The following is a 17,703-nucleotide window of genomic DNA, read 5'->3' on the forward strand; positions in this document are numbered from 1 at the left end:
CACTTCTGTGAATCCTTGTTAAGAAGCGTAAGTTACCAGAATGAGATTTTCTCTCTGCAGCGGAGTGTGCGCTGATATGAAACTTCCTGGCAGATTAAAACTGTGTGCCGGACCGAGACTCGAACTCTGGAGTTCGAATCTCGGTCCTGCACACAGTTTTAATCTGCCAGGAAGTGTCAAGTGTAAGTTATATTTGAGATCTTTTTTGTTGTTACCCAGGAATCGGCAGCAGACTAAATATTAATGTAATTTTTTTCAGTTAAGTCAGTTACTCGATATTTATTAGTATATGTAGCGGATCTTACAACGTCATGCAGGTCTTCGGGTACAGTTGCCTTGCACAGCCTCTTTTCGAAGTCCCTGTCGCACGGAAGATAGCTATAGCCGGATACTAACAACTTCAGTTCATTGATGTCAGAGACTGCAAGTAACACAAGATAATCAAAAAGGAAGATCATCATACTGGTTCCATTCAGATCAGCTGTTGGTATCCAGCAGACTTCTGGGTAAATAGGTGAGAAACAAAGCAGAGCTTCCAACTTGCGATGAATGCACTAACTAAAGTAACCACAGTGGCATTTCTTGGATGCACTGGCAATGTTTCATACAGGGTGTTCGGAAATTCCCGTTACTGCCTTCTAGGACTTCTAGCGGCGAGTGAGTACACAAATTTTGAGTAGGAACACATGCCCGGAAACGTAAAATTTCCGTTGTACCACGGTTTCAGTTCAGATGTGTAACACGTCCACGTCTGTCGATGGAAAGAAAAAAGTCCCAGATTAGGTTGTCCGCGAATCCTATAGGGTAGACAGGCTGACGTCAGAGTGTCAGAGGTTCATTAATATTTTTCGTGATAGTGCACCAGCTCACTTTGCACGCGCGTTTCGGAGACTTCTCAACAGACAATATGGTGAAAGATGGATAGACCGAGATGGTCCAATTGCATGGCTGCCGAGCTGCCGTGGTCCCAGGATTTAACTGCTTTGGATTACTTCTTGTGGGATCGTATGCAAAGTTTAATTTACAAGATTCCTAGAGGGACAGAGGAAGATCTGCTGGCAAGTTCTGGTCGCTGTACTATGAACTGAAGAGATGCCAGGTGGATGGAGGGTGTGTACCAGAACATGCTTCGCAAGTACGACGTCTGTAACAACGATGTTGGTCGCCACATCGAGCCCCTGTTGTAATGCATTGGTGTTGTTCTGTACGTACAGTGTACTGGGAACTTTTTTGTTTTGGAATAATGTAAACATGTAATGCATAAATATTAATACAAAAAATGTGCTTAAGTAATATATGGATGTTTCATCTTACCTTTCGAAGTGTTACCTAACAACTGTATTGCATTACGCTCATTTCAACTCCTCAACCAGAATTGGAGGAGTTAAACATCTGAATTGAAATCGCTGCAGATCGAAAACGGTACGTTTCCAGACATGGTTTCCTATTCAAACGATTATGTATTTACTCCTCTCTACAAGCCCTGGAAATTTGTATCGAGAATTTCCGAACATCTTCTAGATGGCTTCTGATATAAAAGGTATTTTATTTAAAAAATGGCACACATCAGGTTTTTTGGTTGCAATCTTCAGTTGTGATTGTCATCTTCTAGCCTTCAAAAATTTTTTGTTTCAAAATATGTTCCATTGTGAGTTAGTATCTCATGTTATATTGTCATCATGGTGGATTGTCATCTTCTAGCCTTCAAAAATTTTTTTGTTTCAAAATATGTTCCATTGTGAGTTAGTATCTCATGTTATATTGTCATCATAGTGGATAAAATACAGTACATTATGCACAGCTTTGCCAACAATAGAAGCATCCGCAGCTAAAAAGCACCTTCTGCACATGGACATGTTCACATACATAGCATTCCCAAAAACGAAATGGAATGATCATGTCGCAATGCTGGGTGGAAGGCCCTTTTGGGGGTTTTCAACACTGGGTTACAAGTCTTATTTCAGGTGACGCCAGATTTGGTGACTTCAGTGTTGGTGACGACAGTACAACACCCAATCCACGAGCAGAGATCCCCAACCCCATCGCGAATCGAACCCGAGTCCGCTGTATGGTAGGCCAACACGTTACCACTCATCTCAGCAAGTGGACAGCATTAACCGACCCTTGTTATTCTTAAAATTGTATATCGTGCATTTTAAGAACGAAAAAGTTTCTGTGAGTGCTGTGCATGGGAAGATACTCAAATGCACAACGTTCTTCTTAGCTGTAAATTGTTTTACTATGTATAATGTGTAAGATGGCAGAATAAATGAAGGTCAGATTCGCACCTTACACCACAGCTTTATACATCGCAACGGGAAGGTGAATATGACACCTACATTAATTCGGTGGTAACGAGCAAATTTGCCTATCAGTATGTAATGCAAAAAGGGATGACACTCAATCAACGGTAATTAGCACACCATTCCTATAATGCATGTTTGAGTGGAAGGGGAAACGAGTAGCGAGAGGCGTTTTAGTTTGAAATTCAGAGGGACGAGGGCAGAGACAATGACGAGCTACATGGGGTACCACGGAAACCACTTAAGTCAACGACCAACAAGGTGACTCAAACAGGGAGAGCGAGTATAACGGCCCATCTGAGGGAGGAAAGGAAAAAAGCTTTTCGAAAACTGCATTTCGGAATTCCAAATGGATACGAAACAAGACCAGTGCCGCATTTTCGATCATGTGTCCAGCGAGTGGTACACACATGAGACAGTCGATGTACGAATTAAGGCGTCTGGAACGGGCACAAAACGTCCGATTGGCGGAAACGCGCTTGGAAGGAGTAAAGAGCCGAAGTTTCGACGCGATTTAATGGTAGGGACCTTGCGATTGGTAGAGAGAGTTTCCACAAAATAAGAGGAACGCTCCTATTGGTCGAAAAAAGCTGTGACGTGAAGAACGAAAGAACCCAGATGGGGAGACAGTTCAGCTATGAGTAAGACAAGATGGAAATTTTTGGGGACTCTTTTCTGAACTGGCGTCAAGTGAAGAATGGAGCGCATAACGCTCTGTATGATGCAGAGTAGTAATTTGTGTGAGCATGAAACGTCCCCTTAGAACAAATTATACACGACTGTGCTTAACCTGACACACAATATCATTTAGCGCAACGCAATCTGACTATCAAAGATCCCTGCAAAAGAATGGCCCTGAGTAACATTAAACTATACCTTTCACAAATCACTTACCTCACAAAAATCTCCGTTACTCGAACTACTGCAATACGGCGAGCGCCACTACTGCCAGATAAATAACAGATTCAAACTACGGAAGGCACTAACTACTGATAGGGATAGTTAGCAAATGAAAGATTTTAATAGAGAACAAACACTGTATTTACCTTAATACTCATAATATATATAGCAGTTCATGATAAATTACAAAACTCCGCCATCTCTCTCCCCACATCCACCACTGCTGGCGGCTCACCTCCAACTGCGCAACGCTACGCGCTGTTCACATCCAGCTGCCGCTGCCCAACACTACAATGGCAGACAACAATGCAAACTAGCCACAGACTGCACACAGCACAGCCAGTGATTTTCATATAGAGCGCTACGTAACGTTGCTGATAAGAAAACATAAACAGCCTACTTACATAAAGAAAACATAAACAGCCTACTTACAAGCACTGCATTCACAGTGGCTGATATCCGGCTAGAACTAACTGTAGCATCGTTTAGCTCCAACTGTGGAGAAACGAACCAACCAATTAGTTACTTGTTCTTGTGAAAACTGAGAGGGTATTATAATATACATGATGCTCCAACCAGGCGCGTGTATATCACCACATTCTAAGACTTGGGATGAGTACATGTTCTCTTGCATAACGAGAAATGTGGGAAGTGTTTCCGCTGAAAATTCAGCAAAGGTGTAATTAGTTTTATAGCCATTTTAGAGGAAGAGATCGACCCATCAGACGACAGCTCATTGTAGCTTACGGTAAATACCGCGTGCGGGGGCGTAAACTTGTTGGTTCACCAGCTTGCGTCCACTGTAAACTCGAGCGACCTTGGGTAAACTTTTGCTCACTTTGTCAGGTAACTAACCATCCACTGTAGACTTGATAGTCATCCTAAAAATAGTACCAAACTTTGAACTGGAATCGGACGATTTTCGTAGTACTGATCAACATCATAACGTAAATGTGGGAACACTTTTGTAAAGAGACTTCTAGATAAACTTTAATATTGTCGTGTTTAGGATAATTTAACCTTCTGAGGGTTAATATTTGATACTGTTGTGTTTAGGATTATTTTACTTTTTGATGTTGACGAGATGCATTATCCTGAATCCTATTTTTTTGTTGTCACTTTGAAAACTGTGTAAAAGCGTGTATTTTTGTGCTAATATTGCGACATTAAACATGTCATTTCAACTTACGCAGATATCTTCAATCCTAGAATAAGTAAACCAAAAATATTGCACCTTACAAATGTGCTGTAGTTTATCCACCATAATGACAACATCGCATCGCCACAGAAACCATTGTGGGCGTCGGATGAACCTGTACGTTAGAACAGTACGTCGAAATTTTGCCTTAAGGGGCTCCGGAAAGGCTCAAAATCATGAAAAGTTCAATTTTTACTTTTTTGCGTTTTCTGAATCTGCAGACTATTACCTTTTAATAGATATAAAATTTATTCAATTCCGAAGACTACAACTATTTTTAAATTTTTTTTTGAAATGTGTTCTACATGGGCGTGACCCACTGTGGCGCTGTTAAACTGCTGTCAAATGGTGTTATTATTAACGTCCGTGTTCATCAGGTACATTTTAGTGATGTGAGATAAAGTATGTGTTGTGGCTAACCTGTGATGGTTCAATATATATCGCTGGTGTGATTGTCGATTGTTTCATGTTTATTTACTCTGTCGTTATATCGAAAATATTCGTAATTAATTCTGTTTCTTGAGTCTCTGTTTTGTTGAAGTATAATAATGAGTAAAAGTAAAGTTGCTGTTGCGACTTTCAATGATGGCAACATTGTAAGGTGCAAGGTATTGAGAAATATGGGAATGAAGATAGGTTCTAACATGGTACGAGCGATGCTTGCTTTAGACAAGGAACGCCTTCGGGCTGCAGACAGGGCTGTAAAGAGTCTAGAAATACAATCAAGAGTAAACAGGAGGAGGAACAAGAGGAAGCTGGAGGAGGAGTTTGCAGAGGATGAAGATAATCCATCCTATGGACCTGGAATGCACTAAAAAGTTAATCCAATCTTTGTCGCTCGATTCCCAAAACTTTTATTATCTCATACTAATTACATGTTTTCTAAGGATCTTCCAAACATATTTGTTTCAAACTTTCAGTAAATGTTACACAGTAGCTTCTGCATAATTTAACACAGCCTTTTTCCAAAAAACTGTATATTTTTGAATATATAAATAACAAATTGCAAAAAAATGTTGTGAATTTTCATTACAATTGAAAAAAAATCATCTTTAATAACAGAACTAAAATTTTGTAAAATCCCTGTGTTAAGTTGTAGCCCATATTCCAATAAATAATCTGTAAAAAGTTCAATTTCCTACCTCAAATACTTTGTGAGGAAAGATGTAATTTATAAGCGTTATTTTAACATTGCAAGTATAGGGCGTTCCGGAGCCCCTTAAGGGGCTATGGCAGCAGAAAAACTGGCATGGGTGCCTCTGCTAACTGTACGACATCGCCTGCAGCGCCTCTCCTGGGCTCTTGACAGTATCGCTCGGACTCTAAGCCACTGAACTATCGTGGCGTGGTTAGATGACGTCCGATTACAGTTGCCGGGAGCTGATGGTAGGATTCGAGTGTGGTGCAGATCCCACGGAGCCAGGTACCCAAGTTGTCAACAAGTCTCTGTGCATGTTGGTGGTGGCTCCGTTATGGTGTGGGCTGTGTTTAGATGGGATGGACTGTGTCCTCTGTTCAAACTGAACCGATCATTAATTGTAAGTGAGTATATTCGGTTACCTGGAGAGCATCTGCAGCCGTTCATGGACTTCATGTTGTCAAAAAACGACGGAATTTTGATGGCTGACAATGCACCATGTCACTGGGCCACAGTTGTTCGTGATTCGTTTGACGAATATTCTGGACAGTTCGAGCGAACGACTTGGCCATCTATCTAACATTTATGGGACATAATCGAAAGATAGGTTCGTGCACAAAATCCTGCACCGGAAACACTTTCGTAATTATGGACGGCTATAGAGGCAGCATGGCTCAATATTTCTGCAGGGGACTTCCAATAAGTTATCGACTCCGTGCCACATCAAGATGCTGCACTACGCCGGGCAAAAAGAGGTCCATACGATAGTGGGAGGTATCCCACGACTTTCGTCACCTCAGTGTAAAGACTAATCTATGTGATCTTGACTACTGAAAGTTTTCTTCAAATCATCTTATATTGTTCAGTTACGACGTTTTCTGCTCCTATCGATGACTGAGTATCAAGGTACAGGGAAGTCTCGATTACCTGGGTTAGGTGTACCTAGTTTGCGGATTGTTCGTGCATTATTCGGCGATTTTTGAAATAGCTGAAAAAGAAACCTGAGGTGTTTTGTATTACAATAATCATGTAGAGTGGGCTCTTAAACATATGTCCTGCACGTGTCCAAATACCACTGCGTACATCGCCGAAGTACAAAAGTATTTTTCTGTTGGTTCCCTTTTCCTCTTGAGGCAAATGTGTAGTTTCCCCCTGCAACATGATTGCTGCCGATTTACTTCTGTATGTTTACCTAGACCTTTCCATTGGAGCCTAAGGTCAATCATTTTCCACCAGTTGTTCCAGCGAATAACGTTTAGATAACGAAATGGGCTCTTTAATGCGACATGTTGCATGCTTCTGTCTCTCTCAGTCTCCTTCTCTCTCTGTCTCTGTCTCTCTCTCTCTCTCTTTTCAAAACAAGTACAGTTAAAAGCAGTTTCCGTAAAGAATACATTAACAAGCCAAAGCATTATAACCACCGCCCACCGCGATGTTGGATACCGCCTGGTGGCTTTGCTGGCACTTGACGCGGCAACAAAAATGTGTAAGCGGAGCAGACATGGACGGGGGATCACCCTAGCGAAGATATGTGCTGCAAATGGGGAAGTCCACTGACATAAGCTACTTTGACAAAGGGCAGAGTTTTATTACGCAGAGCCAGTGAACGAGTACCTCGGAAACGGCGAGGATGGTCGAATGTTCACATACTACTGTCGTGAGCATCTACGGAAAGAGGTAGGAGGACAGTGAAACTACTACTAGGCGCTAAATGGTTGGACGTCCACGACTCTTCGCAAAATGTAGGGTTCGGAGGCTTGTCTTCTCTGTAAAGCGAATAGATGGTGATCTGTACCATTTCTGGAGAAAGAGCACAGTGCTGGTGTACGCACAAGTAGTTCAGATCACACCGCTCAATGTACATTTTTTAACAGGGACCTCCATAGCAGACCACTCCTATGCGTTCACATGTTAACCCGACGACACCGACAATCAGGACTGCACTGGGCATGGCACCATCGGAATTAGACAGTCGATAAATGGAAACACGCCAGCTCTTCAGATAAATCACAGTTTTGCTCTACTAGGTTGATGGTCGTTTGCACAAACGCCGTCATCGAAGTCGTTGCCAGAAACGCCGTCATCGCCGGCCGGAGTGGCCGCGCGGTTGTAGGCGCTACAGTCTGGAGCCAAGCGACCGCTACGGTCGCAGGTTCGAATCCTGCCTCGGGCATGGATGTGTGTGATGTCCTTAGGTTAGTTAGGTTTAAGTAGTTCTAAGTTCTAGGGGACTGATGACCTCAGAAGTTAAGTCGCATAGTGCTCAGAACCAAACACCGTCATAGATGTGAACGGCGGTTCGAAACGTGCAGCGCGCTATGGACGCAGGCTGGCGGGATCAGTATGGTGCTGTGCGAGACATTCTCCTTTGCTTGCTTGGCACCTGTGGTAGTAACCAAAGACACGGTGACAGCTGCGAACCACCTCCATCCCTCCATGCTTCATTTCTTCGCCGATAAGGACGTCATCTTTCAACGATATAATTGTCCGTGTCTCGAAGCCAGAACCGTGTTACAGTTGTTTGAGGAGCATTATAGTGAACTCACGTTGATGTCTCGGCGACCAAATTCTCTTGTTGTAAAACATATGGAACCTATCTGGGACGCCGGCCGTGGTGGCCGAGCGGTTCTAGGCGCTTCAGTCCGGAACCGCGCGACCGCTACTGTCGCAGGTTCGAATCCTGGCTCGGGCATGGATGTGTGTGATGTCCTTAGGTTAGTTAGGTTTAAGTAGTTCTAAGATTAGGGGACTGATGACCCCAGATGTTAAGTCCCATAGTGCTCACAGCCATTTTTGAACTATCTGGGACGCTATCGAGTGGCATCACCGCATACGCAAATCAGTGGCCCGTGACTTACGTGAGTTACATGAACTGTGCTTAGATATCTAATGCCACATACCTCCACAAACCTACCAACGGACAGTCTGATCCCTCATACGCAGAATTAACGATGTATTTCGCTCCAAAGACAGGTAAGGAAGCTATTAAGCAGGTCGTCGTAATGTTTTGGCTCATCAGTGTACTTGTGTTTATTGGATTATCCGACTGTTTTGGAAATCCGTGCAGACTCGGGGGCGCATAACATGGAGATCAGACAGAGCCGTTATTATATTTTGGCCTCTTTCACGCAACGGAGTGAACGGAAAGCATGTTCCTCAAAATGAGACACATTAACAAGTGGCTGCTCTAAACCCATGTACACATACACCGACAAAGTCGCGGAACACGACTCGCGGGACAAGTTCTAGGGCTGCTCCGCGACATTCTTCTCGTGTTCCACGATTGTCGCGATACAAAAGTCGCAAGTCTCAGGTTCCCCATCGAAACCGGTTACATGCGACAGACTTTCTCGACTTGGTTCGTTTCCCGAGCCATTTTCGTCTTGAGTGCTGGGATGGGGACAAAACTGAAAATAATTCATTTTCATGCCCTCACCACGTCTTTCGCATATGACATCCCAAAACTATACAAATAGAAAGGAAAGGAGGGATCCTATGGGGCATTTCGACAAAATATGCATAATGTCATAACACTATATAGAAAAAAAGTCACAATTTAAAATCAGAATTCAGGAGAAAACAGAAGTAGATTTGCAAGTCAAACTGTAATCTGCGTCAAGGGGTGAACAGAGACAATTCGGAATACAGAAGAATTTACGGTTTACGGTGACCATGTTACAAATAAAATAAGAAACATCAGAAGACTCACATTGAAATTTCAATAGCCCAGTGTAAACTGATAATGTTTTTCTAAAATCAGAAATGGGATATTGTGACAGGGTGGCGAAGTCAGATGTTCAACTAACACACCATTTGACCTAATAATATTTGTAATTCATTCCTTGCCACTAACATCATGCAGCGCAGACGGTGATCTGACTCTTCATTTCTTAATTCATAGAAACATTCAAAAAACCCCGTTCACAATTCAGAGACCATCCATAATCGAATTGTACAAGTATTGTTAGACAAATTTAATAATATGTTGTAAATATGTATAATCGTAGCTGATAGCATTTTTCAAGAAACACTTTTAATATAAATGTATCATCAATATAAATAGTATTTTATTACTTACAAAGTCTTTCACTGAGGTAATTTTGACTTCACAGGTTTCTGGTATTATACCGGGTGATCAAAAAGTCAGTACAAATTTGAAAACTGAATAAATCACGGAATAATGTAGATAGAGATGTACAAATTGACACAGATGCTTAATTCAAACGTTCAAAAAATGTCCGACAGATGGCGCTTCATCTGATCAGAATAGCAATAATTGGCATAACAAAGTAAGACAAAGCAAAGATGATGCTCTTTACAGGAAATGCTCAATATGTCCACCATCATTCCTCAACAATAGCTGTAGTCGAGGAATAATGTTGTGAAAAGCACTGTAAAGCATGTCCGGAGTTATGGTGAGGCATTGGCGTCGGATGTCTCTCAGCATCCCTAGAGATGTCGGTCGATCACGATACACTTGTGACTTCAGGTAAGCCCAAAGCCAATAATCACACGGACTGAGGTCTGTGGATGTGGCAGGCCAAGCATGACGAAAGTGGCGGCTGAGCACACGATCATCACCAAACGACGCACGCAAGAGATCTTTCACGCGTCTAGCAATATGGGGTGGAGCGCCATCCTGCATAAGCATCGTACGTTCCAGCAGGTGTTTATCAGCCAGGCTGGGGATGATGCGATTCTGTAACATATCGGCGTACCTCTCACCCGTCATGGTAGCAGTTCTGCTGTCCAGCGCCATCTATCGGACATTTTGTGAACTTTGTTTTGTTTTGTTCTAATAAAACCTCATGTCATTCCAAGCATGTGTGTCAGTTTTTACCTCTCTATCTACATTATTCCGTGGTTTATTAAGTTTTCAAATTTATACTGACTTTTTTATCACCCTGTATATGAGACGGCTTGTTTTGAAATTCTGAATGTACACATCACTCGTGAAAAATTCCTCACTGGTGAGGAACAGAAGTGTGACACCTAGTCTCACCGAGAAAGGAATGGTTTGCTTCAATACAATGGAATATTTGGAAATCTTTTCTCCAGCCCTCTGCAGAAGAGTTTTTAAATCGGCATGGCACATTCTTAAAAAAATTTCTGAAACCCATACCGTCTTCGAGTTTAGTTTTTTTGGAAAAGATTCGTAGCAACTCTAACGTCTCCCGAAAATAGAGTTTTGCCATCATAACATTTACGTTTTCTTTTTTTTTTCTTTTTTAATAATATTAATTAGTTAAGCACAACTTAAGAGTACAGAGATTAACTATTTTTTTGGGATATAGTGCTCTAATTTCCTTAGTGCAACTGATCATCGAGAAAATAGGGCTCATCATTGAAGCAGGAGGCAAAAGATATGTTTTGAAGATTTCAAGGAGTCGTTCAGGGGAGAGGATGGCGGTTGGGCTATACTGAACGAGTGAGTTTTTGGGTACTAGCAGTCCATCAAGCAAGGACACAATGGTGCAGATATCTTCTGGGTTTTACTTCGTAATTTCTAAATTTTTTGATTGCTGTTATTTTATCCGTAACCTGCCCCCCCCCCCCCCCACCCCTCTCCCCAAAACCCAAGTGACCGCTGTTAGCGGTACAGACATCCTGCTCTTCCGCCAGTATGTTTAAACTATATAAAATCGAAGCTATATCTTTACATACAGGGTGTTACAAAACGATACCGACAAACTTCGAGGTGTTGTGAACTGTGTCTTGAGGAACAAATTGAGGACAGGAAACTAAGTGCAGAAGCGTCACCCAATGACGCTACAGAGCGTCGGAGTTATAGGCGTCGCCCTCTGCCGCTAGGCCACCCGTTCGGTAGCCGACGTGACACTGTAGCAGAAAGCTTGCAGGCGGAGTTTCTCTCAATGTTGTCTGTTATTCCGTGATCGCGGCTGATGGCCACAATCACCTGCGGTGAAGGAGGAGCAAGACACCGCATAGAAAGGCCTTGATTCCTGTGAATATGGTGCCCTGTTGCCTCGGTGGATGACGGTTTCGGACACAGGTTCTCATCTGGATATTTTAGAGGGTTCCAGGACAAAATAAACTGTGGTTAGAAACCCGTGTCTACGCAGCAGCTAGCTCCGTCTTCTCCACTCGCGATCGTGGCATTCAGTCGCGATCGCCGAATAACAAATAACATTGCGAGACGCTCCGCCTGCTACCCGTCAGCTTACAAAGTCACGTTTGCTGCCGCAGGGGTGGCCCGCTGGCAGGCGCTGGCTCATATACAGGGTTATTACAAATGATTGAAGCGATTTCAAAGCTCTACAATAACTTTATTATTTGAGATATTTTCACAATGCTTTGCACACACATACAAAAACTCAAAATGTTTTTTTAGGCATTCACAAATGTTCGATATGTGCCCCTTTAGTGATTCGGCAGACATCAAGCCGATAATCCTCCCACACTCGGCGCAGCATGTCCCCATCAATGAGTTCGAAAGCATCGTTGATGCGAGCTCGCAGTTCTGGCACGTTTCTTGGTAGAGGAGGTTTAAACACTGAATCTTTCACATAACCCCACAGAAACAAATCGCATGGGGTTAAGTCGGGAGAGCGTGGAGGCCATGACATGAATTGCTGATCATGATCTCCACCATGACCGATCCATCGGTTTTCCAATCTCCTGTTTAAGAAATGCCGAACATCATGATGGAAGTGCGGTGGAGCACCATCTTGTTGAAAGATGAAGTGGCGCTGTCGGTCTCCAGTTGTGTCATGTGCCAATTTTCCAGCATGTCCAGATACACGCGTGAAACTTGCCCGCACGCGTTCAACTGTTTCCTCGCTCACTGCAGGCCGACCCGTTGATTTCCCCTTACAAAGGCATCCAGAAGCTTTAAACTGCGCATACCATCGCCGAATGGAGTTAGCAGTTGGTGGATCTTTGTTGAACTTCGTCCTGAAGTGTCGTTGCACTGTTATGACTGACTGATGTGAGTGCATTTCAAGCACGACACACGCTTTCTCGGCTCCTGTCGTCATTTTGTCTCACTGCGCTCTCGAGCACTCTGGCGGCAGAAACCTGAAGTGCGGCTTCAGCCGAACAAAACTTTATGAGTTTTTCTAGGTATCTGTAGTGTGTTGTGACCATATGTCAATGAATGGAGCTACAGTGAATTTATGAAATCGCTTCATTCATTTGTAATAGCCCTGTACACTACTGACCATTAAAATTGCTACACCACGAAGATGACGTGCTACAGACTCGAAATTTAACAGACAGGAAGAAGATGCTGTGACATGCAAATTATTAGCTTTTCAGAGAATTCACACAAGAATGGCGCCGGTGGCGACACCTACAACGTGCTGACATGAGGAAAGTTTCCAACCGATTTCTCATACACAAACAGCAGTTGACCGGCATTGCCTGGTGAAACGTTATTGTGATGTCTCGTGTAAGGAGGAGAAATGCGTACCATCACCTTTCCGACTTTGATAAAAGTGGGATTGTAGCCTATCGCGATTGCGGTTTATCGTATCGCGACACTGCTGCTCGCGTTGGTCAACATCCAATGACTGTTAGCAGAATATCGAATCGGTGGGTTCAGGAGGGTAATACGGAACGCCGTGCTGGATCCCAACGGCCTCGTATCACTAGCAGTCGAGATGACAGGCATCTTATCCGCATTGCTGTAACGGATCGTGCAGCCACGTCTCGATCCCTGAGTCAACAGATGGGGACGTTTGCAAGACAACAACCATCTGCACGAACAGTTCGACGACGTTAGCAGCAGCATGGACTATCAGCTCGGAGACCGTGGCTACGGTTACCCTATACGCTGCATCACAGACAGGAGCGCCTGCGATAGTGTACTCAACGACGAACCTGGGTGCACGAATGGCAAAACGTCATTTTTTCGGATGAATCCAAGTTCTGTTTACAGCATCATGATGGTCTCATCCGTGTTTGGCGACATCGCGGTGAACGCACATTGGAGCCGTGTATTCGTCATCGCCATACTGGCGTATCACCCGGCGTGATGGTACGGGGTGCCATAGGTTTCAAGTCTCGGTCACCTCTTGTCCGCATTGACGGCACTTTGAACAGTGGACGTTACATTTCAGATGTATTACGACCCGTGGCTTTACCCGTCATTCGATCCCTGCGAAACCCTACATTTCAGCACAGTAATGCATGACAGCATGTTGCAGGTACTGTTCGAGCCTTTCTGGATACAGAAAATGTTCGACTGCTGTCCTGGCCAGCGCATTCTCCAGATCTTTCAACAATTGAAAACGTCTGGTCGATGGTGGCCGAGCAACTGCCTCGTCACAATACGCCAGTCACTACTCTTGATGAACTGTGGTATCGTGTTGAAGCTGCATGGGCAGCTGTACCTGTACACTACATCCAAGCTCTGTTTGACTCAATGCCTAGGCGTATCAAGGCCGTTATTATGGCTAGAGGTGGTTGTTTTGGGTGGTGATTTCTCAGGATCTGTGCACCCAAATTGCGTGAAAATGTGATCACATGCCAGTTCTAGTATAATATATTTGTCCAATGAATACCCGTTTATCATCTGCATTTCTTCTTGGTGTAGCTATTTTAATGGCCAGTAGTGTAACTTAGATGCTCTGTAGCCTCATTGGTGACGTTTCAGAACACAGGTTACTACCCTCCACTACTACTTCAACACACCTGCTGCAACCGCTCAAAGTTTCTCAGTATCGTTTTTAACACTTTTCATATTTTTGTACATTACTAAAAACTATTACTTCTTATGGATTGTGCCATAAAGGTATAAACTCTTTGCTCTTTCATTCCTAACTGAGGTATGAATAACAACAATAACTTTGACCACGGTGGTGAAGGTGTTGAAAGAAGCACTGCATATTGACTGGACATTGAAAAATCAGCAGCTGAAAATAGATACACTGGAGAGGGAACGTTAGCCGTTCTGTAGCATTTATAGCACCATCTATTTTTACTTTTATTTACTAGGCTCCATGTAGTCCACGTTAGCACAAGTGTCAGTAAGTATACAAATATACTTTATTGTGCAGATCAAGTATCTAAGAGTTTCTTCTATTTTCTTAATGTACACCTTGATTAATTCTGCATTACTGGAGTTTAGAATTCTAGAAGTGCTGTAGCCTACCATAGACTATCATAAGTAAGCGTAGACTACGTTTGTTACCTCGTAGCTCTGGTTAGTTAAGGTCATACCTGCATTACCTGTAAGGCAGGTGCGTTGCATGCCTGTTGGGCATTGTCATATGACGAATGCTACAGCGTCTTACTGGATTCCTCTACAAACCATCTAGAAACTGACAGGGGATGTATAAATGGCCGGGCACGCTCTGGGACAGTTTAGTTCTACGTAGTTATCCTCCTGTCTTTTACTTAAGAATAAACATTATTTGTAGCAAAACAGAAGCTTTGAATGTTTAATTCAGGTTTTATTCGGAAACTGTTAATTTGATACGTGAAACAGAGGTATGTTGTAGTAAAGATAAACAAAACTATACACTTTTATCACATACCGCTAGTGAACGCAGTTTCCCCCCAAAAAAGTAAAATAAAATAAAAGCACAAAACAAAAATATATCAAACGTCGCTTCAATACTTTTCGAGTTTATATAAAACATGTTGTTGCTATTCATAAACAACTTCCGCATTTATCAATAATAACAGGAAGCTCCTGTCATTTTTCATGATAAATAACATTCTATTGAATACGAAATGACAACAATAATTATATTTTTTATGTTTATGCTTGTAAACAGTACTTGTGTCATTAACAATTAGTTTGGTTACATAAAAGCGCAGAAGTTACGCAATCAATTAGTTTTTATTACCTATAAATTACAATTTATATTCTGTGACGATATAAAATATTCAATAGACTAACACTGAATGATTGACGGTTCTGACTATGTGCAAAGCGAAAAACCAAAAACAAAAACAGTCATCGGCTCCCAGTTTCTCTCGTGCAAATTTATTTACGTTTCTTTCCCTGCCAATTCTATCACCACTACCGATAATCCTACCGCTTACTACATCATTCATGTAGTGTACCAAATCTACTGAACCGCAACTCTACTTGGAACACGATGAATGAGTGACAAACCGATGCCCAAGGTGCTATCTGGTGCCGTCAAGCCGAACTTCGGCAGCAGGTAGAAGAGGTGTCTCGTTTAGTCGATAGATGCCACTGCTTCCACCTTCGTTAGGCGGAAGCGTCGAGTGAAGGCGCTGTTTTCGATTCTGACCGATGAAATGCACCGCGCTTCAGCATTGGTTACGTTTCTGTGTAAGACTACAGTTTCCAAGCCTGTGGGGGCGATGAACTACCGTAAAATGGCGTCGAACGTGTAGCTGTAACAGTGAGTAGTTAATTATCTGAAACAGCGTTTCAGAATAAGTGCTTTCGCCTCGCTTTTGGAGACGGTCTGAGCCGATCCCTTCCCTTCATTGTGCTACTTTTCGCTTTCCCCATTAAATATAAACAACTGAGAAATATACATCGAGAATAATGAGAATACGTAGTGGATGTGAAAAGATTTTGCCTTACTCTGATTGCTTAATATTTTAATAAGAGCCGGTGCATAGTTGAGCGTATGTTTCCTTTTTTCATTTTTGTATATGAAATTCAACATTCCAGCTCGTAAGGAAGCCATACAGGTACTGAAAGGCTCTATGCTTCTGCTTTCTATAATTAAGCACAAGATACTGACCATATTTAACTGCGTTACAACTTACCGAAGACGGAAAACTTATCTTCGAAAATTTTTTCTGTAGTCTTTACATCTTAAAACGAATAGATTTTACTACGCGATTAAATTTCGGTTTTTCCAGCGTCATTTCTTTCACATGGTCATACGTAAATTAACTGCTTCTAATCCGTGAATACGGTGGAGTATTTTGAAGAAATAAGAGGAGCAGCAGGAGATTGTTCAAGAAAAAATGTTCAGAAATGTTCTTCATGCCAAGTATGCGTTGTGAAAAAAATGAGGAGTGGTGAACAATGTGGAGACTTTCTGATGAGTACACACACATTCCTAATCCACGCTGAAAATTAGAGAACATTTTGTCACCAGCTATTGATAATTTAAGAGACCTTTATCACTAAAAGCGAGAGTAGACAGAGAAATCTAAAAATTGGCTAGTTATGGGAGTTAAAGGCTTGTTGCCAGTTCGATTTTATTAATTCAGTAAATAGACTGGTGTTTATATAAAATCACAAAAATACACTATGCATTTCATAAAAGTACACACAAGAAATGAGTAGCTCTCCAGGCAGTCCAATAGATGTTATCGTTCACTCCGCACAAAATCACTGAAACAGTTAAGCAACTTTTTAAAAAGTACGCGGCTACTTGACGACACAATTAAGAACTGTGCACCAGAGCGCTTACGTCGGTCGATAACTGTGGAAACTGAAATCTGGGAGCTAATCCGGCATTTACACATTATACGTTGAAATGATCAACTAGAATAGGTGCTGTGAAATGTGTTTACGGCAAACCGGATTTGAGATGATAGTGTCAGTGCAAGAAGGGAGGTGTTTGCATAGCTGTACTCAGGTGCAAAACTCACATGACGGTGAAACCATCTATAGGGACTACTTAGAGAAGCGGAAAAATAAAAGTAAAATCTGACATTACATTATGAAACAAAGCACTCCCGCAACCTTTCGTCTTTTTTTCCTGCTTATGAAGTAGACGCGGAACGGAAAATTAATTGAAAATGGTTACATCAGAAAGTGTTACGGCAGAGACGTTTTAAGAATGCTTAATTTAGCTGTAATTAGTTTGCCACAGTATACTCTTCGATTTTTCCCTGTCTGTCACCACTGTCGATATTTCTCATCACTCTTATTCGATTGCCTTCAAATTGCTCCTTTTTTTTTTTTTTTTTTTACAGTATGGCGATTTCCACGAGGGACCATACTGTAGTCAAGTTTTCGATCTAATGCAAATCGAATAAGGCGTGTCTATAGCGAATAATCTGGTTTGGATCACACAGGATGTAATGAATAACATGTTAAGTACTCATTACGAAAACTTCAGCTGCACTGTGTCTCCGTTTGCCGTCCAGTTTCCTGGCCTCTCTGCCGGCCTTAGTAAACACGGCCATCACGATTACGATGATTACCTAAAAAGGAAACGTCCCATCGCACAGCCCTGAGATTTAGTGTTGCGATG

The sequence above is a fragment of the Schistocerca cancellata genome, chromosome 6, assembly GCF_023864275.1.
Source record: "Schistocerca cancellata isolate TAMUIC-IGC-003103 chromosome 6, iqSchCanc2.1, whole genome shotgun sequence".
In the NCBI taxonomy this organism is placed as follows: Eukaryota; Metazoa; Arthropoda; class Insecta; order Orthoptera; family Acrididae; genus Schistocerca; species Schistocerca cancellata.